We start from the raw sequence: 23,763 nt of genomic DNA on the forward strand, positions 1-23,763 counted from the left end.
GCAGGTGGCTCTCTTCACTCTGTGCCCAGCTGAGGATCCGTGCTAGAAACCCAGCACCCTGGGTCTGCCCTCTGAGATCCTGCCTGGGTTCCTGGACACCCCTGCAGCCTGTGTCTGGGCAGGGAGCCAGCTGGTGTGATTGGAGGGCTACTTCCAGGAGCCCAGAAGAATTGCCTGTGGCTCTCTTGCACCGGCCCCTGTTTCACGGTTAGAAATTTCACCACGTTGTCCTTCCTGCATTGTTTTTTCTGTCCCTTTCTCTGGCTCTGCTGTGACTTCGTTGTTGTTGAGGGGAGAGCCAGGGTATCAGACTCCATGTGTTATTCTGAGTTTGGACTCTGCCTCTTCCAACAATGAGATTACGTGCCAGAAACTGGTGAGGATTGAGAAAAATGGCCCGAACTGCACGGTCGGGGCGTGCCTTTGGAAATCACTGCCTGAGGCCTTTCTGACACCACCGCCCCACCCCCAGTCTCCTCCTAATGACACCACCTACTTACCTGTGGTGGGCGTTTGGTTGGATTTATTCCAATGGGCTCTCTGCACTTAGCAGTTGAAAAAGGTATTTGTCATCTTGTTATAAAACATCAAACACATCATGATCTAAACGATTGTGACAGCAGAGAGTTCAACCACAGTCTAAAATTTTAGCATTATTTATGACGCTTAGAGGCTTGGTGCCTACAGTATCTTCTTAATCCAGTCTAAATCTGGAGTGCTGTCTCCCGGGCCTGCCCCCATGTCTCCCCTGGCTGTTAATAACAGCTCCTCCAGGCGCCCTGTCTGCCAACACAAAATCCATCTGAACCCCTGCATCTCATGTGGCTGTTGAAAATTGACGTTTCTTTATTGATGCAACTGGCTCCTGCCAAATACTTGGGGACAAATAAAAGTGGCTGAACTTTGAGACAAGCAGAGAACCATTTGTTCATGGAATTGCCAGCCAATTGATGGAGGTAGTTAAACTATCATTTAAAAGACTCTTGAAAGGAAAAAGTTGACTATTTTGAGACACTAACATTCAGAGTAGTGTGCAGGGCCAGGCAACACAGCCTTTCTGAGGGCCGGAGCCCGGTGGTTGGGGGTGGTGTGTCTCTTCTTTAGGCTCCTGGGCCGTGTTCTCAGAGAGCCCCACTTGCTTTGCTTCTCCCGTGGCCCCTGGAGCACTGGCTGCTCCGCCTGGTTGCTGCTCCTCTTCCGTGCCAGCTTCTCTGGATTTCCCACTTGTTCTTTCCTCCTCCTCCAGGAAGTCTTCCACCAAACCGTGTGGCTTCTGCCTTGTCAGACTTAACGCTCTCGTAGTTAAGCAAGATCTCCCTCCTCCCCATAGACTCGGGGCCTGTCTTGCTAGTGTTGTGAGCGAGGCATCACATGGCTGGTGCTCGGACCCAATGAACCGGCCCCAGGGGCCTCTCTTCGCACCCGGAGAGCTGGGCATGCTGACTCTCTCCGACCAATTCCCTTTCTGGCCCTCCCGGGAGACAAGGGTGGGCAGGCCAGTGACCCCAGGAGCGCTGGCTCAGTTCTGGCTCAGTGCCCATGAGGTGATTGCTTTAGACCAGCAGCAAGTGTGGGAAGATGGAGGAGGTAATAACATTGATTTTCCCATAAAGGTGGAATTTGTGGTGAGAGGACCTTCCTGGCAGTACCTAACCATCTTCCCCCAGCCCCTCTGCCCCTGTCTCTCGGGTAGGGCCTGCCAGGCAGGAACTTGGCTCATAGCCCATGCAGCCCAGGCGGGACTGGAGCCCTTAGACCAGGCCCATCATGGTGAGGCAGAAGCACCCCTGTACTGGGCCATTGGGAGATGCTGAGGATGGCTCTGCCTGCGTTCTAGGCAGGGCATGGGGCCTGCTGGGAAGGCTGCCTGGTGAGTACCCTCATTCCTTCTCTTCCCCCCACGCTTCTTTCTCTTCTCACTCCTCCTCTTGTTCCCACTCCACTCTCCTTCTTATCTCTCTCCTCTCCCTCTCCCTCTTCTCTTTCCTCTTCCTTCTTCTCTTCCTCCCTCTCCTTCCTCTTCTTCCATCCTCCTTCTTCCTTCTCCCTTCTTTTCTCCCCACTCTCGTCCTCCCACTCCTCCGCTTCTTTCTCCTCTGCTCTTCTAGACCAAAAGCAGTGCCCTGAAACCAAGGTGGGGGCAGAGATGTCAGAGGGAGCCCTGGGCTGCACTAACCTCAGACCCATATTCTCCAGCAGCTGCCCGCACTCTTCCCTACTCACCGCTTCTTGGAGGCCAGTGCGCCTCCCCCATGCCCCCAACTTCCCCCAGTGTTTACAGCCCTGGGAAGGCCGAGGACCTGCTGAGAGCCTGGAGGGCACCCCCTGGCCTCAGACTCACCTGAGCATCCCAGTGACCAATCCAGGGACGCCATGGGAGCATGGGTTGGGCTGCACGGCCTCTGCCCATGGCCCTGGGAGGTTCTGACCCCCAGTCCTGTCATGATTGAGAACTAAGGGCCATACGAGCATCAGCAGATTCTCACACAGTGCCCAGAGGACAACAGCCAAAGCATGGCTGTCACTCCCACTTTACAAGCACAGCACCTGAGGCCGGAGAGGCGTACTGCAGGGCCCAGGGACCCCAGCACCAGGGCAGGCCCTGCTGGGACCGAACGAGGGGGGTTGGTTCTGGAGGGGCTGTTGTCCCCAGCTGGACCTGCCCCAGTTGTCCTTCGCTCTGGGCTCGGCGCCCCTCACCTCCTGGTACCTGTCCCTGCCGAGGGGCCCGGGCAGCCGGAAGTGACAGGGAGGCAGCTGATGAGTCACTCCCCCAGGCCTCAGCCGGGCCTCCAGCTTCTGTTTTCCATCATGTTAATTACATTTATTATTCATCAACTGCTAAAACTGGCTCTGGGTCCTCCATTTTCCAAGCCGGGTTGCGTCCCAGCTGAGGCTCCCTGTGGCTTTGAGTTGGGATCAGACGCCAGCCCAGCCGAAGGGCCTTTGGGTTTGGAAATGAAAACAAAGGATCCCAGCCTTGTGGCTTTCGGGCAGCCGTGGGTGGCCAGGCCTTTGCTCTCCTCTCCCTGGAGATGCCAGATCGATGAGGGAGCTACTGTCCACGCCGCCTCATTTGGCCTCCCCAGTGCCCAAGGTTCTCTGCCTCTTCCGTCCCTCGTCTTCCTCTGGCATCGCATTCTGGCTCACGCTTTGATCTTTCCCGAGTCCCTGGGCATGGAGGCTGCTGTCTACCCAGCTGCCTTCCCTCCAGGCTGTCCTCAGGGGTTTGTACCTGCCCCCTCCACCCCGCCACCCCCCAACCTTAACACCTGAGTGCCCTGTCTCAGGCCTTCACTCCCAGAACAGGGAGGGTCAGGGACCGAGGAGGGCTGGACCATACGTGTGATGTGCCAGGCTTCTGCTGCTCCACCTGGCTGGGTTCTGGCCCTGTTCCCAAGGCCCAGTGGCCACCCAAAGGGCATGACCTTTCCCAGCTGATTTGGACACCCTGGGTGGCAGCTTTCTCGCCTGGCTAAATGGGGTTGGGTTTTACTGCCCTTTCCTCATTCATGATAAACTTCCCATTTCTGCGAAGTTCACCCCTGAGGCCAAGGGAGGCCAGATGCGCCCTCGTCCCGCGGGGAAGCCTGATGTTAGGAGAACCCAGTTCCTGCCTGCCCTGCCAGGGATGGTGCAGTGGAGGAATGCCCAGTAGCCCCTGGGCCTACTGAGGTGCCCCGATGCCTCCAGCCTAGGCCCACAAAGTGATGAGCTTCAAAGTTTCTTCTCTGCCAGGGGGGATAAAAAAGCAGAAAACAGAGATGCTAGAACCATCGCCGTTACACAGCTGGCAGCGTCCACACAAAACCAAGCATTCCATGCCTGCCGCCCCACACTCCCCCTTTGCCTGCCCCATGTGCACCAGAGACGCGTGAGGTTGGGGAGTAGTCTAGAGCTGGAGAGAAGCCAAGCCTGTGTATGGCGGGTGGGTAAACTGTGGGTGTCCATACAGGGAGAACTGTCGGGCAGTGAAAACGAGCAGATTGTTGCCACAGTCAGGGACACGAACAGCACTGAAAGTGATGTCTAGCAGAAGAAGCCAGGCTCAGAAAGGCACGTACCATCCCACTGACATAAAGTTCCCAGCAAGCAAAACTGGTGACAGAGAAGGAGAGGGGAAGGGAAGGGACGGTGAGCGAACTTGTTAGGAGACAAGGAATGTCCTGGGTCTTCACCCACGGGGCACGTTTGTGAGATGTCATCAATCTGGATGTTTAAGATGGGTGCGGTTTACTGGCATATATTTTGATAAATAGGCTTGCACACACACACCAAAATGGCCAAGCATTGCTCCTGCAGCCAGACTCCGGGCAGAAAGGCTGCGCGTCTCTTGACCTGAGTGGTCCTCCTAACTTGCAGATTTACAGACATCTCCAGAGCTACAGACCGACACGGTAAAATGACCATTTGCGCGCTTGCTGAATTATTCTGTTGGCTGATGACAGAAAGAAAATGAAAAGTTAAATGCAATTTAGGGAAGTATCACCTGTCTGTTCAGGCCAGGACCTGAATATCGAGTCTATTAGAAGCAATTATAAAAGGGACAGCGCTTCTTAATGTTTCTCATTTGACAAGAAGGTTTTTAAATATGGGGCATTAGTTAATAAAAAGACCCCAGGAGCCCATTGTAATATATTACCTAATTCCTAACAGTTCATAGCCACTGAAATAGGTAAAAAGGGGATGTAAAATTAATATATGGTTATTAAAATTGCCTTATAAATTAGTTAAGTCCCCTGGAGGTACCAAGTGGGCATCATTATTCCAAGAGTGTCTCAAGGGCTTTAGTGTACCCTGTGTGTTTGTGGAGTGGGCGTGCCCCCTTGGCAGGGAGAAGAGAGCTCTGGCTCTGCAGTTTAAGGAGAAAACAGCAGCTCACACTGAAAGAGGGGAGAGCCAGCCATCAGACTGCAGACATTTTATGAAGAAGCCTCTTCCTTAGTGAAGTTTCTGGGGAGGCTGGCGCTTTGAGGCATCACCCAGCATGTTCTGTGCCCGAGACCAGTAAGGCCCTGATTGACATGGATTGCAGTTGATTAGGGACAACATGCAAATGGGTGTGTAGCTCCTGGGGCCCTGGCTTGTTCAGGACTGGAGGGATAGAAAAAGTGTTTTAACTCAAGGGAACCCAGCTGCAGGCAGCATGGCAGTGAGGGAGCCTGTCGCTCCAGGCCAGCCACACCCGCAAGCTGCTACAGCCGAGGAGGCCGAGGTGCCTCTGGAAGGCGTGTGCATGTGACCCAGGCCATGTCACTGCCACCATCTCCAGGCTGTGGGTACTGGGAGCCCGGAAGCCCCAAGCTTCCACCTTTGCCATGCGCTTGTGCCTTTAATTGGGGGATTTTGAAGCTGTGAGTGGAAATCTGATCAGATCTGAGCCGTTTGCTGAATCCGAGATTTCTGTCCAGGGGGATTTGGCGAACGTAATGTTTTATGCATTCTAGGTGATTTGCCCATACCTGCTGGATCCGTTCATGGCAGCAGGCTCGTTTCCAAGGAACAGCACAGTCCTCCTGGGCAAAGAGGCTTCCTCCTGCTCCCAGGGGAGAGAGCTATCATGTTTTTTTTCCAGTGAGAGCACCAGAGGGAAATTTGCCTTTTCAATCGGCCCTTCAGAGCTGCGGGTTCTGCCCCATCCTGTCTGCAGCGGAAGCTTGAGCTGTCTGTGTTCGCCTGGGGTGGGGTGGGCTCCTTTTGCTTGGGTGGGTGGTCCCCAGGGTGAGGTGCCCCGTGTGTGGAGTGTTTAGCCAGAGGAGACAAGCAAGGCTGTTTTCCAGCCAGTCTCTGACTTCTCTAGCTCCCCGTGCAAAAGGGATACCTCCATGTACAGACAGAGGTTTTGCCAAAGAATCTGATTCCAGAGAAGAAGGCTAAGTGGGCTCCTGAAGCAGGACTCAGCAGGCCTTCTAGGGGCTTGGATTCTCCAGGCTGCATACCAGAGAGCCTTGCCGACAGAGTTTGCTTCCAAACCTGCCAGTGCAGTGGAGCAGCTCAGGAGCTCCGAGTGGAGGAAGGGATAGGGCTACACTTTCTTCCCAGAGTGGCCCTTACCTGGGAAGACTTCTTAGCTTCAGCCTATGACTCTTAGACTGGTCACTCTGGGTTTAATCTTTTTTTTGTTTCTAGGTGGTGTCTTGCTCTGTTACCCAGGCTGGAGTGCAGTGTCGCCATCTCAGCTCACTGCAGCCTCCGCCTCCCAGGTTCAAGCGATTCTTCTGCCTCAGCCTCCCGAGAAGCTGGGATTACAGGCATTTGCCACCACACCTGGCTAATTTTTGTATTTTTAGTAGAGAAAAGGTTTCCCCATACTGGCCAGGCTGGTCTTGAACTCCTGACCTCAGGTGATCCACCTGCCTCAGCCTCCTAAAGTGCTGGGATTACAGGCGTGAGCCACCACGACCTGCCTAATCTTCCCATTTTGATGATGAGGCCAGGAAGCAGGAAAAGAGTGGTCCCTCCACTAGCATTTGCTACCCATCTTGAGGCAGAGATGCTGCCAGATGGGTGTTAATTGGGAGGGGAGTGTCTCTGAGGATGTCCTTCCCAGGAAGAGTTTTTCCCTCTGTGGCAAAAAGGAGAGGTAGAAAGTGGGAGATAATGAAGGAAACATCGAGAATGGAATTTCAGATGCTTTGTCTTGGGCAGAATGAAGAGGGGAAATCTTTGCTTTGTTTTCTGTCTCTTCTTGGGGAAATTTCCTGCATGAGTTTTGGGATGATGAAGACGGGCACCCAGCCCTGGCCTCCGGGGGGGACCTGGACATTCAGATTTTGGGTGATCTCAGCCCATGGTAGAGTTTCCTGATAGAGTCAGGGAGGAATTGGGCTTGAATTGCTTTTCTCTCTTTTCTTCCCTCCCTTCCTTCCTTCAGGAAGGAATTGGGCTTGAATTGCCCTCCTTTCCTCCCTTCCTTCCTTCCTTCCTTCCTTCCTTCCTTCCTTCCTTCCTTCCTTCCTCTGTCCCTTCCTCTCTCCCTTCCTCCGTTCCTCTCTCCCTTCCTCCCTTCCTTCATAGGATATTGCTCTGTTGCCCAGGCTGGAGTGCAGTGGTGCGATCATAGCTCACTGCCTCGACCTCTTGGGCTCAAGCAGTCCTCCTGCCTCAGCCTCCCAAAGTGCTGAGCCACAGCACCTGGCTGGATTGCTTATTTTTTACTTTGTCCACAACAATGGTATACAAAACAGAGATACACTATGGTTCCTCCAGCCAGGCTGAAGGTTTTTCAAGGAGCTCTGTGTGGGTGGCAGACGGCGTGCACTTGCGACCTCTGGTGGCAGCTTCCCAGTGTCGTCCTGGGTGGCAGCTGTGCTTGGGGAGTGTGTGCTGTGTCCACTGGGCAGAACACATAAGGACAAGAAGCCCCCTGGGGCCAGTGGGGGGAGGCTGGGGCTAGGGGAGCAGGTCTTTGACAGGTAGCTTTCATTTCTTCCCAAAAGTGTTTTCAAAATGAAAATAGCTTTACTCTGATAAAAAGATACATATGCCAGTAGGAAATCCAGTCAGTACAGAACATTATAAACAAGATAGGAAAAAAACCCTTTGATGCAGAGGCGCACAAAACCTTATTGCTCTAGCAAACAGGCTTCCGGTCTCTCTGGGGCACAGACAGATGGGCTTTGATCTGCTGGGCTCACACTGGGCAGAGTTTGTGCAGTGGAAGTCTCTTCCCGGCAGTGAACTGGGGCACACTGGGGCTGCATCATAATCCACTTACCCAGACTGCCCCCAGAAGCCAGGGGGTTCTCAGTGTGAACGACCCTGTGACCGTCAACCCTACCTCGCCGTCTCTTGGGTGTCAAACTGACCGTCGCCTTGGGGTAAACTCCTGCAAATGGAATTGCTGGAAAAATGTTGATGCCCAAAGCCCAGTGCCGTCTAGAAAAGTTGTTCTCCCTTCACGGCTGGGGCTGGGTTAGTGTCTGGTGAGCAAATACCATGTGCTTCCCGGGGATGTTCTCATTTAATCCTGTGACAGGGAGCAGAGAGGAGTGTGGCATCCTCTCTGCATTATAGAGACCTCACAGTAGACAGATGGGTCTTAGAGGAGCCAGGTGGCCTCTTTCCAGAAGCCATGTTCTCAGCCAGCGTGCAGGACACCCCTCCTCCCAAACCATGAGTGCTGGTGTGCCCACCCAGGCTGCAAGATTAATTGTGTTATTTCCATTATTCACCTTTATCATTCTGATTAGGGAAAAGTAATTCCCCATCTTTATTTTTGCTGATTTGATTACTGACGAGCTTAAACTTCTCTTGTAAGTATTTCTTGGGCATTTATCTTTGTGGGTTTTCAGTCCTTTGCCCAGTTGCAATAGGGACATTTGTGGGTGACTTATTGCTTTGTAATTGGGCTCTTTGTATTATTGTTCTGTGTGTTGAAAATATTTTTCCCAATTTGATGTACAGAAATTGTAAATATCAGTTGTCATGTTGGTCCTTTCCTGTATAGTTTATGCCTTTGTGAAGTTGCTTTTTCTACTACCTCAATATAATCCAGTTACCAGCATGTTTTTTCTATCTTTATAGTCTTATGACTTCCTTTTAAATAATAGTTTTTGCATAATTATGAAATATTTCGAACACTACTGTGTATAGTTTAATAGATATCTGTGTATACACATGGTTTCGTTTTTTATATTTAATACGTTAATTGAGCTAAACTGCATTTAAGAATAATATATAAACAAGGATTCTGGCTTTTCTGCCCCCGCATAATTACTAAGTGACCTGCTGTCTTTGGAGTAATGTCTTTGCCCCCCACTGTAAAATTCCATTTTTGCTGTATTCTAAATTCCCAGGTGTATTAGTCAGTATAGGGTAGCCTTTGGGGCGGTAACAACAGAAACCCAGATCTCGGTGGCTTAGCACGGTAAAGGCTCATTTCTTGCTCATGCTGCCATCTGTGGCTGGCCCAGTGGCTCTCCTCCAGCAGGGATGCAGGGCTGCTTCCACTGCCCAACTCTGCCCCCTCTGAGAAGGAAGAGAGAGAACATGAAGAATTCACACCCACTCTTAAAAGCCATGGCCTGGAAGCAGCACATGTCACTTCGTATTCCTCTTGGGATGAGAGTCAGTCCTATGGTCCCAGCCTAGCTGCAGGGAGGCTAAGATATGTGCCCAGAAAGAGGAAGCAGAGTGAACACAGGGCTAGATCTCCACTTGTGGCTGCTCCTGGGCAGACAGGGTTTCGGCTGCCTGTGGATGTGTGCATATATGCATATGTGCATGTATGTGTGAATGTTCTCTTTGGATTGTTGGGCATGTTCAGGCCTGCTATTCCTGCCATCCGTTACCCTTTCTTCAGATGTTTACTGAGAACCTACTGTGTGCTCATCACTGTGGCCAGCCTTGGGTATGGGTGACATGCGCCTGCCTCTAGGAGTGCCTTTCAAGACTAGGAGGGAACGGGAGGGTGCCAGGCTGAAAGCTCTGCAGTGTAGGAGTGTGGGGAGGGACTTGCCTACAGAGGGCTTTTGGTGGTGAGAGGAGGGAGAGACCCCTTGGGGAACCCAGGGAGATTCCTGGAGAGGGGCGTCAGCCTGGCTCGCGGTTGGTTTTGGATGGTAACTGGTGGTGAGCAGGAGGTGGAACGTGGACGTCCTCCCAGCTCCTGAGGGGCAGCAGCTGCCAGGAGTCCACTGAGACCCCTCTAGGCATGACCTCCTGGTGGGAAGGTGGGCCAGGAGGGGACCTGTTAAGGACTGGCAGGTGGATGAGGGTCAGTGTGGAAGGTGTCCGATAGAAGTGGGTGGGCTTGGGATAGGTGTTGGTGTGGGTCTCAGAAGAGGGAGCTCGGGGTACGCTGGACAGGTGTGTGATGCCCGGGCTCCCTGCGGGGACCCAGCAAAGCACATCCGGAAGCCTGGCATCCAAGGGTGTGACTCCCTCTTCCGCATCCCCCAAGCCCTCCTCGGCACTGTGCGAATTTTCTAAATTTCAGTGGGTGGCGCTGATGAGATGCTTCAGAGTGTGCGCAGGCTGGCGAGTAAAGTCAAGGAACTTCCTGGCTCCTGGCTACACAGTAGAGGGGTCCAGACCCTCATCACATAACGACCACTTCTGTCTTCAAGCGTGTCTCTTACAAGGCGGGGGCCAGGAGAGCGCTGCCCAGAGCCAGTGCTTTGCCATGATCAGATTGCCGCCTGCCAGGACGGGGGTATGGATTGCCTACAGGCACCGTCGCTGCTGCACGGATCTCTGGGAGCAGGCTTCACACACGGAATTCCTGCTAGCAATCTACTGGCTTCGGGGAGTAGTGTTGGTGTCATAAAGAAAGGATATTTAACTTTGCATCAATAGGCAAAGAATAATTAAGATATAATGAAAAGCACAAATTCTTCTAATTATTGGCTTTGTATAATGTATATTTAAAAACAAGACATCTGTTAAGGCTTCCTTTTGAATATATCCAGAAGCCAAAAGAGGGTAGCATTTTAATTAAAAATGGATTATTTCAAAACCAGTTTAATCATCCTGTCATCCAAAGACTTAGACTTTATTAATTAGCTATTGATAAATAGGTTTAAGCTACCCCAAAGTTGAATTTGCAAGAGTTATTCCTGGCATCCTCCGATTGGAGGAGTATTTTTTGGAACCTGCCCTGCGTCTCTGGGATGTCAGCAGCAAAGGTTTAGGACATGTGAGTTGGTTCTTAAATCGCCCCTCCCATCCTCTGTGGAGCCAAAGCGGACATCCTGCTGCAGGTGGGGACTGATGGGGGGCGCCTGGGGCTGTCCCACTTCCCCCACCTCCTACCTCTGTGCTCTGTGGCACGAGAGGTTGCTGAGGACCTGGTTGGTGGCATCCGCACTGAGAGGTCCCCGATGGGGCACAGGTGCAGAACATGCTAGAGATGCCACGAGCCACGACAGCCTCCGCCTCCCCGGCTCCATGCTTGGAGTGCATCCCTGGCCAAGGCACTCCTCTTCTCAGGGCTGATCTCTGTAGGGGCGGCGTGACTGCCACCCCCATTCATCATCTTAAGTAGATAAAGACTTTCAAAGTGATAAATAGCGTTCCTGTTGTTCCTTCAGCCAAGTGTGACTAAAATAACGTTTGGAGTCGTGAGTGAGGATGGAAAGGCTTATTAGAAGAGGGGTTGTCGGCAGTTCACGCCTAACAGCCGGTTCGCTGCCATAAAACACAGCTGCACGCGGTGGAGGGACCCTGCCCACCTCGGGCCCGCCCAGGCTGGCCCTGCCAGATGGTGTCTGGGCCTCCCTCCATGGCACATTTCGCTGCGTCCTGGGCCTTGTGGTTCCTGGATGCTTGGAAGAACGTTCTCAGAGAGGAGACGTCTTTCACAGGCGTCTGTGGTCCTCGCTTCCTGCGGTGCTGGGGATCTGGGGCTGCAGTGACCCAGCTCCTCCTGGTTCCGCAGTGACCCAGCTCCTCCTGGTTCCCTCCAGCCTAATGGGGTAGCCGAGGCCACCTGCTGTGCACTGACTACTGGCTTGGCGCTGCCTCCCGGGTGACCAGGTCCCTGTATCCAGTGTCCTGTGCTCACAGCACCAAGAGTGGCTGTGTGTCCGTGTGGACAGACTGCTTCTCCTCTCCACCAGAGCCCTCAGCAGAGGACAATAGGGAGGGAACTGGGTACTAGACCCTCAGGATGAACTGAGTGAGTTGCAGGGGCTGCCCAGAGCTGGGCCCAGGTGCGACAGTGCTTTAGAAAGGCATTGATAGGCAACAGCACTTTCCAGAGAAAGTTAGATCTGAAATGACACATTTGTGAAGTATTTTCAGATTGTAAGACTGAAAAAGGAATTTGATGGTTAGAAATAAAGTAGTGCTGGACTCTTTCAAGACAAAACAGAAAAATGCCCTAGAGGGAATCCAAAGCAAAGCATTTTCTTTTTCTGGAAGGGGTGACTTGGGGATTCTGTCCTCACTCTACAAGGTGGGATCTGGGTGACTCCCGCTGTTGCCCAGGCTGGAGTGCAGTGGCATGAGACCTGAGATCCTCTGTCAAACATGTGCTCCCTAAATATTGAACCTGGGCATGGCACAGTGGCTCACACCTGTAATCCCAGCATTTTGGGAGGCCGAGGTGGGAGGATCACTTGAGGCCAGGAGTTCGAGAGCAGCCTGGGCAACATAGCAAGACCCTGTCTCTACAAATATAAAATAAAATAAAATTAGCCAGGTGTGGTTGTGCACGCCAGTAGTCCTAGCTACTCAGGAGGCTGAGGCAGGAGGATTGCTTGAGCCCGGGAGTTTGAGGCTGCATCCCGCCACCTGCCATCTGGGGACTTGGGGAGCTTCTGAACCAAAGGCCTCGCCCAAGAACGAAAAACCAGGCTTTTCCTCAAAGAAGCCTTAAGGCAGGATCTCCCAGAGTTAGTCATTCCACGGGACACCCTGGCAGTTTCGGTCAAGTTCTTGTCCCACCTCTACTGTTATCTGCTTAATCGTTTTCTTTCAATTGACTCATTTTTTTTTCCTTTAAATATATGTTTTAAGATGCTTTTTATCCTCGTCATGAATGAAACCCAATCTAATTTGCCATTAACAGACATTAGCGCTTTAAAATAAATACCTAGTGCATGAAGGAAATATGCTAGTGGGGTACTACATAATGTCATCCCGTGGACTCGTATTGTGCTTTGGGAAATGTGAGCTCAAAAGCAGCCCCTTCCCTCCCCTCGCCCCTGCTTGCCCCTCCAGAAAGCTCCCTGCATACCTGGCTTGCTTCCCCCACACCTTCCTGGGGAGGATGGAGACAGGGTGCCAGCGTTCCTTAGAGGGACAATGTGGCCTCTGGGTTGTGTTGAACTAGGATCATCTGCCACTCTGGTGAGCCTTTTTGTTTGTTTGTTTGTTTCTTTGTTTCGAGACTGAATCTCACTCTGTCGCCCAGGCTGGAGTGCAGTGGCACATTACAGATGTGCACCACCATGCCTGGCTAATTGTTGTATTTTGAGTAGAAACAGGGTTTCACTATGTTGGTCATGCTGGCCTTGAACTCCTGACCTCAAGTGATCCACCCGCCTCGGCCTCCCAAAGTGCTGGGATTACAGGCGTGAGCCACCGCACCCGGACTCTGGCAATTCTTTTTGTTTCCTGGTCATGTGGTTTGAGCCTCTCTGGATGTATCTGAGGGTAACCCGGTTTTTATTGTTGTTGTTGTTGTTTTGTTTTTTTTGTTTTTTTTTTTAAAGAGCTGGGGTCTGATATGGTTTGACTGTGTGGATATTGAATCATGGGGGTGCTTTTCCCCCATACTGTTCTCATGGTAGTGAATAAGTCTTATGAGATCTGATGGCTTTATAAGGGGAAACCCCTTCCACTGGTTCTCATTTTCTCTCTTCCCTGCCACCATGTAAGATGTGACTTGCTCCTTCTTGTCTTCCACCATGATTGTGAGGCCTCCCAAGCCACATGGAACTGTGAGTCCATTAAACCTCTTTTTCTTTATAATTACCCAGTCTTGGGTATGTCTTCCTCAGCAGCTTGAAAATGGACGAATACCAGGTCTCACTAGATTGTCCAGGCTGGACTTAAACTCCTGGGCTCCAGCGATCCTCCCGCCTTATCCTCCTGATACACCACCACACATGCACCACCACACTGGCCTTCTGGTCCTTTTTAAAAGGGGGAGTTTTTGTTCTAGGGCCAAGAAAGGTGTCATCTCTACGGTTGGCATGGATTAGTGAGATTGGGTCAGACGCGAACAGGTGTTGATCCCAGAATAAGTCAGAGAACAGTTGGCCAGTGGTGCTTGTGTTTACACAGCTCTTCCCAGGCCTTCCAAAGCCGGAGCTCCCTCGCTTGCTCAAGGTGCCAAACACAGGTCTAGAGTCACAGATTGTGAATTTCCCTCAAGGTGGGTACTGTGAGCTTTGAGTTTCTTTCTGTTCTGTGTTGTCAGCCTCCCAGGCACCAGTCAAGTTCTGCCCCTGGTGTCCTGTCCTTCTTCCTGGGAATCAGTAGAGAAGGTACTACTGGAGGGGGTCACTACAGGGCCAGCTGCTTGGGGAGGGGTCGACTTGCCCTGAAAGCCCCAGTGAGGGCAGTGGGAAGTCCCAGCACAGGAGCAGGTGACAGGCGCAGCCCCCAACCACCCTTGTTATGTAAAGGATTTATCTTTCAACAAGACGGTGCTCCAAGCCAGCGCACAAGGGGCAGTTAGTGAAAGCAAAGAAAATAATCAAATGGCATTCTGCCTCATGACCTACATCACAATAAATTCTAGGTTGATTGATTAAGTAAATGTGCAAACAGGAAGCCCACAAAAGATGATAGAGTTTATGTAATCATAGGGGTAGGGAACGACTTCTTAAAGGAAGAAGCCATAAAGAAAAAAATGTAACAGATCTAGCCAATAAAAATGTAAATTATCTGTCCAGAAATGCCATAAAGAAAATTAAGGAGCAAAGGGGAAACTTGTTACATAAATGATAGTCAGATCCACTGCCTGTGTTCTTCCTCTATAAATCCCTTAAGGATCAATAAGAAAATGATGAACATTCGCATTTTTTAAAAAAGGAACAAGCCATTCAGAAAGGAAGAAATGTGAAGAAGTAGACATGTAAGCATGTTAAAATTTGTCAGTTCATCAGTGAAACAGTGAAATACTTTTGTGTTTTACCCACCAGATTCCCATTCCTGCAGGCAGATGGGCCCTGCGGTGCACTGCTCAGGACCCCAAAATCCTTATGACTGTTCAGGGGTCCTTTTTGCAGAACATGCCCTGAGAATTGGAAATGTGCATTTGCTCAATAATCTCCCTTCTAGGAATTTAGCCTGAAGACAGTGAAGAGGCACAAGGCCATGGGTGGCCATCATACAGAGAGGCAGAAGAAGCCTCCATCTCTAACAGCAGGAAGTTGGTTAAGTAAATTAGAGGCTGTGGTGCTGCTCATACAGCCGTTTACTTATTCAGTCACTCAACAGAGGTATACCAAAGACTTCTGATGTGCCAAGCATTGTTCTGGTCTCTTGAGGGATACTACAGTGAACAAAAAGATAAAGCCCAAGCGTAATGGGAGGCTAGAGATGGATGGATAGATGGATGGATGGATGCATGGATGGATGGATGGATGATAAGTAGGTAAGTAGGTAGGTAGATATAGATGATCATCACCTTGCTAGATGATGGATGGATAGATAGGATGATGGCTGGATGGATAGATGATAGGTAGGTAGGTAGATATAGAAATAGATGATTGACAGAGTGATGGATGAGTAGATAGAGTGATAAATGGATAGATAGATGATAGGTAGATATAGAAATAGATGATTGATAGAGGAATAGATGGGTGGATATATATAGATGGATGGGTGGATATATATAGATGGATGGGTGGATATATATAGATGGATGGATGGATGGATAGATTAGATAGATAGACAGATATAGAAGGATGGATGGATGGATAGATGGAGGGAGGGATGGATCAATGATAAGTAGGTAGGTTGACAGAAATAGATGATTGATAGAGGGATGGATGGATAGATGGGTAGATGGATGGTAGATAGAGGAATGGATGGATGGATGGATGGGTAGATGGATGATAGGTACGTAGGAGGTAGGTGGATAGATAGATGATAGAGTGATGGATGGATGGATGGGCAGTTGGATTGCACTTAGGTAGATAGGTAGACATAGAGTAATGGATGGATGGATGGGTAGATGGATGATAGGTAGGTAAGTAAATAGATGATAGATGGATAGGTGGATGGGTAGATGGATGATAGGTAGGTAGATGATAGAGTGATGGATGGGTAGACAGGTTATAGGTAGGTAGATGATAGGTAGGTAGATATAGAGTGATGGATAGATGGATGGATGGGTAGATGGATGCTAAGTAGGTAGATATAGGCAGATGATTGATTGATTGATTGATGCTAGATAGGGATAGCTAGAGAAACATGTCAGATGGTGGTGAGGGTTACAGGGGAGGGAGCTACCTTTATCCAGGGACTCAGGATGCCTCCCTGTGAAGGGGAGGAGAGACCTGAAGGGGGAGAGAGAGCATGCTGTGGCTCTCTGGGGTGGACACCCCAGGCAGAGAGAAAAAGCTGTTCCAGTGGCCTGGTGGGAACTTGCCTGGCAGTTCCAGGAGCAGCGCGGAGTTCGACTAAGAAGACAAGACAAGACGGGAGTAAGGGGGAGGTGGGCTGCCGATGGGAAGCCAGGGTTGGTGTGAGCAGAGGAGTCCTGTGATTCTACTTAAGTTGTGGAAGGATCCATTTGTGGAGCACACTCTGTAGGGGACAAGGGCTGAAGCAGGGGGGCCAGCCAGACCACCATCACCATTCACCATCCCTAGCCACCATCCATCTCCCAGGGGGGAGAGAACCATGGCCTGCACCAGGGAGGGAGCAGTGGTGGTGGGGAGAAGTGGTCAGATTCTGGACATAGTGACAGTATTAAATATAAAAATAGGCCAGGCACAGTGGCTCACACCTGTAATACCAGACCTTTGGGAGGCCAAGGTGGGAGGATCGCTTGAGCCCAGGAGTTCCAGACCAGCCTGGGCAACATAGCGAGACCCCCATCTCCACAAAACATGTGAAAAAATTAGCTGGGCATGGTGGTGCATGTCTGTAGTCCCAGCTACTCAGGAAACTGAAGGGGGAGAATCACTTGAGCCCAGGACTTTGAGCCTGCAGTGAGCTATGATTGCACCACTTCACTCCAGCCTGAGTGACAGAGTGAAACCCTTTCTCTAAAAATAAAAATAAAAACAAAAATAAAAAGTACATACATGTATCTGTTGATAAGGAAAATGTTCTTTGCTTTAACAAGAACCTTCAGTGGGTCAGCCCAGACCCTGCGCTGGACTGGGCTAGGATGTTTGTCCTTGCAGACTTGTTTCAGCCCAGTTTGGGCCCCATTCACAGGTATGGAGGGGAGGAAGTTTCAGGACAATGACCACGAAGATGTGACTATTCAGAAAACTTGTTGGGCTTTGTCTACTAAAGCTGACCCCCCAAAAACCCTGTGACACAGCATTTCCACTCCTGGCTGTTTGCTCAACCAGAGATGCATGCATGGGCCCCAAAAGACTGTACAAGAACATTCATGGCTGTATTACCCATAATAGCTATGATCTGGAAACAATCCAAACGCTCACCCACAGAAGAATGGAGAAACACACGGGGGCCCACCCCTGCAGCAGAACACCGGCCAGCAGTGACAACCAACCAGGGACTGCTGCCCACCTAGACGGGTCCACAAACATTGTGGCAGCGGAAGCAGCCAACACCAGAGACCATATTGTTTGACTCCATTTACATGAAGTTAAAAAATAGGCAAACTAATCTATGGTGATAGGAGTCAGGCTACCCCTGGGGAAGAGAGACTGACCAGGAGGGGGCCAGGCACGCAGGCGTGCGCAAGTTGTGCCAGGCCATTGTGCTGTGTCTGTAGGATTTGGGTTCTTTTCTGTATGTACGTCCCACTTCCGTAAAAAGGTAAGTTTTTTTTTTTTTTTAATTACAGCTAATCATTTTTATTTATTTATTTATTTAGAGACAGAGTCTGGCTTTGTCGGCCAGGCTGGAGTGCAGTGGTGCGATCTCGGCTCACTACAACCTCCACCTCCCAGGTTCAAGCAATTCTCCTGTCTCAGCCCCCTGAGTAGCTGGGATTACAGGCACCCGCCACCATGCCTGGCTAATTTTTGTATTTTTAGTAGAGATGGGGTTTTACCATGTTGGCTAGGCTGGTCTCGAACTCCTGACCTCAGGTGATTCACCCACCTCAGCCTCCCAAAGTGTTGGGATTACAGGCGTGAGCCACCACGCCTGGCCACAGCTATTATTTTTAAAATAATTATTAAATATTAATCTGTGTTTATACATTTAAAAAAAAATGCCTGGAAGGATGTTCAACAAAATATTGGATAGAGAAGACCTCTGGGTGTTAACACGACCAGTGACTTTTTTTGTTTGTGCAGAGAATTTCTAAGACTTCTCCATGTACATATAAAACATAAGTATATTACAGTCTGACGAGCCAGGGCTTTGGGGACAGAGAAGGAGATAGAATGTTTTACCCAGTAACTGATCCAGGGAACTCAGAAACTCAACCTAATCAAGCACGTTGAAAATAAAGGGGAAGATTTGTTAATTGAATGTCATGTTGTGTCCTCAGTTATGCTTAATACAAGATAGGCAATTTAGAATTCCCAATTATCCAATTAAAATGCTAATTATCTTGTGCCTTGATAAGGCAGCTCTCAGAGAGAGGGTGAGCTGCTCCTGTCTGTTGTGTCTCTTCCTCCTGCTGTGACCGCTGCCGTCTTGGCCGCTGCCCTTGCCTGTGATTGGTGGATCCCCCCTTCTGGGAGGGGCCTCAGCATCCCATGCCTCTCTCAGACCCCAGCTCCTGCTTTCCACCAGCTGGCCTGGGGCTCCTTCGCCCAGGACTTGGTGGGCCAGTTGTCCTTGCAGACCCTTTTCTGCTCAGTTCGGGCCTCGTGCATGGATGCGAGGTCAGGGCCCCGGAAGGCGTTAGCCATGGCATCACCCACTGACAGTGTTTATGGAGTTGAAGCTTTTCCCTGCATCTTCTTCAGCCTTCACAGCAAGCTCCGAAGTCAGCACTGTTCCAGCCCCCACCTACTGACAGACCTGAGGCTTCAGAGGCATCTGGGTCAAGACCATAAGCTTTGCAGTCGGAGACCCTGCGTGGACTCCAAGCCCGAACACGGATTTGACCCCAACCTGTCATTGTTCTGACTGCAGCATCCTCCTCTGTGCAGTGGGAAAATCCCTCAGCCCCCAAAGGGTTGTTGTCGTGCTAAATGCTGCTGTTGGCTGTTCAGTTTCTCTTACTGGAGCAGCTACACAACCTGCCTCAAGCCTCAGACTGAGTGGGCAGCAGGGCCTGGATTGAATCAGTCTGCCCACCCATCCCCACAGTACAGTGCCTTGTGCGGCCCCCTGGCAGGAGCTGAGGAGTCAGGGAGAGTGATCTGGGCGGCAGTGGGCTCCAGGAGTGTGACTTTATCTGCTTGCCCACATGGAGATGGTCCATGCATGCCCAAGAAGCCTGGCCCCATATACCCTGTGACCATGCTGGCTGGCCTTCTGAAAGCCCTGGTGGGAAGGTGTTGCCCCAGGTCAAACAGTCTCTGTCTGTGGGCCAGGACTGGGGTAGGAGCGGCGAGAAGAGGGAGTGAGGAGCTCCGGGCAGCAGAGCAAGCTGCTGAAGCCGAGCACTGCATCTGCTACAGACGGCCTGTGTCTGACGCTGCCATGTTGGTGCCAGCTACACAGTGATGCTGACCAGCTCTCCGCTAGAACCAGTTTTATTAATCATGCATTTCCAGCTTTAGTCCGAGGCTTCGGGTCAGTCCTTTCTTGGTGACATGTCACGTGAATGCCTCTTGCTCATTTCAGGCACTCGGAGCCTCAGCGGGTGCTCATTCCTAGCTTTCTCTCTGTTTGTCCTCACGCTGGGGCCTGGGGAAGGGGAGGCACGCAGCAGCCCCCCAGTTCACTGCCATGTCCCAGTACCTGCTCTTTGGAAGACCCACGGGAAACAGTGCTAAAAGAGCCAGGACCTGCCTGGGAGTTGGGGCAGAGCCTTGGATAGGTCGCTGGTACCACCCAGGCGGCGATTCGAAGGGTAGGGCTTGGGCGCCTTCGTCTGTGCCTTCTGATGACCCACTGGTCACCCCAGAAGAAAAGCTTGGAGAAGCTTGAATTCCATGGGAATTCAAGAAGAATGTAGCACGTGCTTCTGGTTCCATGCATAAGGAGCTATGCCGGGGCTCCACTGGTAGAAACATCCGGTTTTGGCTCCAAGTCCTCCATAGTGGCTACTCCCACTTTGGGGACCATAAGGGACCCTCTGCTCAGCCTGAGGTGTCTCAGGGCATCCCCTGCAGGACTGCATGGCCCTTACTCTGAAAAGGATTTTCCCTTAGTAAGTGGTGTATCACGTTAATTACACAATTATGGTCATGTGTACCCAGAAAATATCGCAGCAATTACTTAAAATAAATGTGAATTATAAGCAACTTAGTGCTGAGACGACTATACACAGCAAAACTGCTTGGCCCCAAACATCATGAGGTACTTCTCACTCTCTGTGGCTCTCTTCCTCTTACATGCCCCAGTCCTGGGTGCACCCTGGGAAGGCGGGGACCCTGGGTCAGCTCTGTGAGGGTGAGGGGCAGCCGTGAAGGGATGGTGGGCACAGGCGCCCTCTGTCCAGCCAGAAGCCTGTCTGTGCGCACGTGTCCCGGTAGCTGGTGCAGAGGACACACCTCCGCGTTTTTGCTGGTGAACATCCTGGAGATGCTGGGAGTGTGTGGGCCCAGGAAGGACTTCTGTAGAGAACTTGGCTGCCTAGAGGGTGCGGGAGTGGGTGTCCAGGCCGTGGACCTCTGCAGATTCTGTTTGGTTTTAAAGGAATAGTCAAGAGGCTGTTTCTCAAAGCCTGGCACAGCATGCCCACGACCTCCTCTCCTGCTGCTGAGGAGGGATCCCCATTCTCCAGCCTCCCTCCAGGCCTCTGAACAGTGATGGCGATGGCTAGGTCACTGTACACAGAGCTCCTTGGGTGCCAGGCACCATTCTGTATACTCCATGTATGTTAAATCATTTGACTGGCATAGCAGCCCTGGGAGGGAGGCACCACTATCATCCTCATTTTACAGATGAGGAAACTGAGGCATGGAGAGGCCATTCAGCTGGCCAGCGGCAGAGCCAAGATTTGCCCTTGAGATTGGTGTTGAGTCCCAGAAGGCTGGGTATGTGGGGCCCAGAGCAGGGAGCCCAGCACAGGGACCGGGGTGCGGAACACTCTCCCCACCTCAGGTTTGTAACCCCATGTCCTGACTACCTGCTTTCCTAAGCCCTCCGCCCAGCTGAGGGGGCTCCACCAGCTCTGCCCATTTTTGCTCCCAAGCTTCTGTTCCCGGCCCAGCCTCCCATCTCCACCTCTTGAGTACCTCAGATCCACTGAGGCCCAGCCAGGTAAAGGGAATGATGTGGCCAGGGCCACCCCTTACACTGCCTCACTAACCTCTTCGGCGCCACCCCACCCATGCTCGAGGCACATAGCTTGGCCGACACTTGCTGCCAGGCAGCCCTTCCACCGCTGTCTGGGCACCTGCAGCATTTTTATAGGACTGTGGCTCGTCTTCATGTTAGGTGATAAACTTCTGAGGGCAGGGGCTGGGCCGTGTGCCCGGGAGCGCTCCACGGGCTGGATTTGTGGGTCCCAGCAGGAGGCCCAGCGATGCGGTCTCTGGGGACCCCATTCCTGCAGATCTGGGTCTGGGAACTTGCTGCTCCTGCCCCATTTGTCTTCTCCTGGCACTGACAAATGTGCCTGCCCCCCCTGACACTGCAGTAACTCCATCCACCTCGTTATTCACCACTCATGCAGATTCCCCCAGGTTGCTTAAGGGCTCTCACTTATGCCTGGATACAAGCCTCTTCTACCCGAGTCTTGCCTGAGAGAAATTTATAGGTGAGGGTGTTAGAGGAATGGCCACATAAGGAAAAACAATGTCGTTGGCTGGGACTTAGGCAGACCACGGCCTCCTCTCAGCCAATCAGGAAGCCCCTCCCTGCAGCTGGGGAGGAGGTGTGCACTGGGCTTGAGCCTGGCTGGGGTGTGTGCACCACCCCATCTGCCTTCCAGGTGAGCAGGAGGGAGCAGGGGCTGTTAGACCCAGCTGGTCCAGGGCTGCACGATGTGAGTCATAAATTTATGGAAGGAGCCTGTGGAGATGGTCGCGGGGGGCGGGGGCGGTGACACTCTTCCCTGTCTTGCTGTCTGCTGCCCTCTGCTGGAGAGCCTGTTCCAGGTGTTAATTATTTTGGGTGGGTAGTAGCTAGCCTGCTCTAGGGATGAGTTGGCTGGACCCCTCCTGCCTCGCACTTGGAGGAGTTGTGATGCTGCCACTGCCATGGCATGTCGGTCATCCATGGGACAGGCTGTCAGCCTGTACTCATAGCCCACACTTGCTCCTGGTCATCCCAGCACCACTCGTCGAGCTCTGGCCCAGCTGTGCGGGGCCGCACGTTGCTTCCACATCAAGCATGGGCCCCAGTTTGGAGCGTCCACCCCTCAGTGCTCACCGCTTGAAGATCAGAACTGTGCCGCGCTGGGCTCACACGTATCCACAGGCCCCCTGTGCTGCCACATCTGCCCAGAACTTGGGTGCCCTTGTGCGTCCACACCCCAAGCCCAAAGTCTACAGAAAACGTGGGCTCGTTTTGCCCACCTGTTATTGCCACCAAAGCACCAGTGTGTCCTCAAGTTGCGTCAGAAAAGGTCATTTAAAACAAAATTCAAGACTGAAGTCCACTGTGAAGCATTTCAGACACTTTTAGGCTGGCGTGAATATCCAGCACATGGTGCTCCTCCTCTTTCCAACTCCTTCCTATGGAATAGTGTGTGGAGTTGTCAGCGTGGCCGGCAAAGGTGACCAGTGTCGGGCTGCACTTTGCAGGTGAAAACTGGGTCAGCGTTTCTTTAGTTTGATGCTTCTGTGAGCTGTGCCTTCTTGAAAGTACTATTTTTTTCTTAAAAAGCAGCAAAGGCATTCAAAGACAGTTGTCTCCACTGAGTGGGTTATGCAGGGGGAAGCTTGCTGCAGGCGAGAGAGTCAAGTTTCCTCACCGCCTCCCCTTTCCAATTTTTTTTATTGTATTGATTGATTGATTTTTTAAGAGATGGGGTCTCGCTGTGTTGCCCAGGCTGGTCTTAAACTCCTGGCCTCATGCAGTCCTCCAACCTTGGCCTCCCAAAGTGCTGAGATGACAAATGTGAGCCACTGCGCCCAGCCTGCCGCTCCTTTCTTGTAGAATATGTGAGTTCCTCTGCACATGTGGATGGCATCTCTGTCCCTCTGCCTGTCTTTTCCAAAGCCGGCCAGTCCCAGTGCAGCCCGTGGTTGTCTGCAGGTCACTTGTCCCACAGAGGCCCGCTGTCCCCATCATGTCGAGAATGACCATGTGGCCTCTGAGGTTCACTTCTGTCGGTGCAGGATCACATCTCCCAAAGCCAAGGGAGCACCCTTGTTCCACGGCATGGGTCAGGCCTCTTCTCGGACTTTCTGGGAGGGCGCCACAGAGGTGTGAAGTGGCTTCTGAGGCCGCCTGTCTGGCCTGGCGCACAGGGCTTGCCACGTGGGGCACTGGCCTTGCCTGCCTTGGTAGGAACGTGCCTGGACTGTGGCGAAACTCAGCGCTGAGACTCCCAGGAGTGAGGTGGAAGCCGCCTCCTGAGCGCTTGCACCACGAATACGGGGGCGGCTGAGGAGCGGAGCGCATGGCTTCCTTGCCTCTCTGGCAGTTCCTGAAATCCTTTATTTTCAAGAAATATTTCACTTGCAGATACCCAATTATCCTGTGAGGTTTGGAAGGCAAGTCTGAAAGCTGATTGAATCTACCACAGCCGTTCCTGCATAACAACTGCTTAATATCCAATCATGACAATTATACATAATTTGTGTTGACAGTGCCTAGAAGATGAAACTCCCCCGTACGGACGTTCTTAAGGCAGGCCTGGAACATGCAGGGCAGGATCGCCATGTGGCGTGCCCTTGGGCGGCCGCAACGACTGCCCTGGTCGGCGGTGGGCGGGTGGGGACCACCTGGGCCTGTCTCACCTGGTGGCAGGTGGACCAGCTGTGGTCCGGCAGGAAAGCTACGGCCGAGGCCTCAGGGAAGGGGTGAGGGCAGCTCCCCACCACCACACCCCTCACCATAAGGGTTCAGTAGAGGAAGACCAGGGCAGAATGGCTCAGTCCCTTGGAGCTCAAAGACCCGTGCAGCGATTGTGCTACC

General features: G+C 51.9%; 1 protein-coding gene across 2 annotated transcripts in view; it reads left to right on the forward strand.

Annotated features, from left to right (window-relative positions):
* Nucleotides 1-23,763, forward strand: part of PEPD (peptidase D) — a 136,963-nt gene that overhangs the window by 86,015 nt on the left and 27,185 nt on the right. The window lies entirely within an intron of this gene.

The sequence above is a fragment of the Nomascus leucogenys genome, chromosome 10 (genome assembly GCF_006542625.1).
Source record: "Nomascus leucogenys isolate Asia chromosome 10, Asia_NLE_v1, whole genome shotgun sequence".
NCBI lineage: Eukaryota > Metazoa > Chordata > Mammalia > Primates > Hylobatidae > Nomascus > Nomascus leucogenys.